Genomic DNA, 2,263 nt, shown 5'->3' on the forward strand with positions numbered 1-2,263 from the left:
TTGGGAGAGGCGCTGGTGTTTGCTGCCACAGCCCCCTGACACCGTGCCTGTGGCTGACCCCGGCTGCAGCCGAACCAGCCCTGTGCACTGACAAAGCTTTGAGGTCTCGCACTGCCCCAGCCTGTGCGGGTGGGGAGCTGGCACAGCCCCTCTCCCTCCCTGCTGGAGGATAGAGATGGATGAAACTAGTCTGGGAGCAGGTGAGTCATGGGCTGGCTCCTTGCTTTCTCTTGGGGCAGCCTCTTGCTTGAGGATCCAGAGGCATGTCAGCGACAGGAAAGGGACAGTTAGTTTCTAGTGGGGATGCTGGGCTGGCAGTCAGGAAGTGTAGGAGATTCCCAGCTGTGCTACTGGCTTCAGCTTCTCCTGGAAACAAAACAGAGATAATAATTACTGTGTCATGGATTTCAGGCTCTGGAATATTGAACATAACTTTAGGGAGTATTCATGGGCCTATCACTTTTGTGTTTTTATTAGCAGCACTGGCACTTAAAATGTCAATAATCTGGGTATCTAACAGACTCTTCATAATGTAGCTGTTCGCTTTTTCCTTTACTGAGCCCAGTCAACAGGCAAAATAGTTCAGGGTCTTCTGAGTCAGCTGTTAGTGCAGTGTGAGGGCAAGCATGATTAAATTTTTTTTAAAAAAGTTCTGTAACACAGGAAAAAGAAGACGGAGTTCCCTTTTTTGTTAAAATGCACAAAACAAGTCCTTATTATATCTTAACACGGAGGTTTTGACCAGCCTAAAAGGCATTGTGGTAATGAAGAAACTAATGCAGTAAGTACTTTTAGTGCCCAAGTGTTCAGAAGTGTTTCAGAGCAATTCTTTCCTAAGCATTCAGTACTCTTCTTTTTCACAAAAGTCATGAGAGCACATGGTACTCAGCCTTGAAAACATCTTGATCTCTGCAAAACCAGATAAGGCCATGTTTATTTTGTATTCCTAGAGCTGGGATGGGGGGAGAAAACCCATCCCATACCTGAAAGGAAGCACCCCTAATTTCTCCCCTTCATGGGAAAAGATCAAGTATTTCTCAAGCCAAAAGCATCTCCCCTGTAAAAGACCAGAAACCCAATTTCATAATGATGCTTTTATTAGCAGCCTTAGAATCCCAACAAAAGAAGACAGAATTAAACCTCATGTAAACATCTCTTGGCCTTATTTAAGGCAACACAGGTTGGGGGTACAATTTTCAGATCAGGCTCATCCTCCTCTGTTTTCACTTTGGTGAAAGTGAGTAGAAGGGGCCATTTCAGCCCTTTCCTTTCATGAAGGATGCAGCAGTGTTAAAGAGCAGAAAGAAATACTTGAAGACTGATTGGAAAGAGAAGGAATTTAATTCCCACTGTAATTGGGGATCTTTTCTATCGATTTCAGCAAGGGCTGCTGCAGACACAAATAGACTGAGGTCAAACTGCAAACAGACTAAGCCTCACTGAAACTGGTGGTGGGGGGAGAATCTGCACACACTGCTACACTCACCCACCCTCTCCCCTTTAGTGGCAGGAGTAGGAAAGGGTTAAGACCCCTAATGCTACCTGAAGGTGGAAATACTGGAACCCCTCCTGCACACACGATGGGCAGGAGGGGCTTCAGCTGGCTATTGACTTTTCAAGTGTGAAAGGATTGAGGAGGGAAAAATGATGGTGTTCTTGTAATGATCGAGGAAGTCTGTCCTAATGGCTAGCTGCTACTGAACACAGTTTCCAGCTCTCCCCTTTCCCGTGTTCCTCCTTCCTGACAATGAAGTGAGCTGCCTAAGAAGACACAAACCCAGTATCCTTCATCTTCCCCAACAGTGATTTCCTTTTTATCCTTTTTTTCTCCCTTTTCCCCCTTTTCCTTTTTTTTTCTTTTTTAAACTTCCCCCCCCCCTTCCCCCCCCCATCTTTCCCTTTTTCTCTCTTTTCCTTTTTCTCTTTTTTTTTTTCCCTGAAGTAGGATCAGCTTGCCATCGGTGGGATGGCAGGGATGGTCGTGCTGGGATGAGGGAGAAGCTCAGCTGCAGACAGGGGTTTGCAAGGATGTAAGAGCCAGTGATCTGAGGGTGATTCTCAGGAAACAAAATCTGCTGAGTCTTGGGTTGGCAGCTGAAGCTGTTAATGAAGGGGCTGTGTATCTGCTGCAGAGGCTGAGCAGATCTATTAATGCCTGGTACTGTCAGGTTTGCTAGCATCCCAGCCTGTTACTGGAGGTGGCTTGGGAGCAGTGTATGCTGTGCTCAGCTGTCCACCGTGCAGGGCAGTAATTTCTGGCCCT

The 2,263-nt window shown here is 46.5% G+C and overlaps 1 protein-coding gene across 1 annotated transcript in view; it reads left to right on the forward strand.

The window, feature by feature from the left end:
- The first annotated feature begins 51 nt into the window (after nt 1–51).
- The window catches only part of F13A1 (coagulation factor XIII A chain), a 191,889-nt gene continuing 189,677 nt past the window's right edge, over nt 52–2,263 (forward strand). Inside the window, exon 1 of the mRNA XM_017746922.1 lies at nt 52–200. The gene's annotated coding sequence lies outside the window, so the exon portion shown is untranslated. The remainder of the gene's footprint in view (nt 201–2,263) is intronic.

The sequence above is a fragment of the Corvus brachyrhynchos genome, unplaced genomic scaffold, assembly GCF_000691975.1.
Source record: "Corvus brachyrhynchos isolate BGI_N302 unplaced genomic scaffold, ASM69197v1 scaffold100, whole genome shotgun sequence".
In the NCBI taxonomy this organism is placed as follows: Eukaryota; Metazoa; Chordata; class Aves; order Passeriformes; family Corvidae; genus Corvus; species Corvus brachyrhynchos.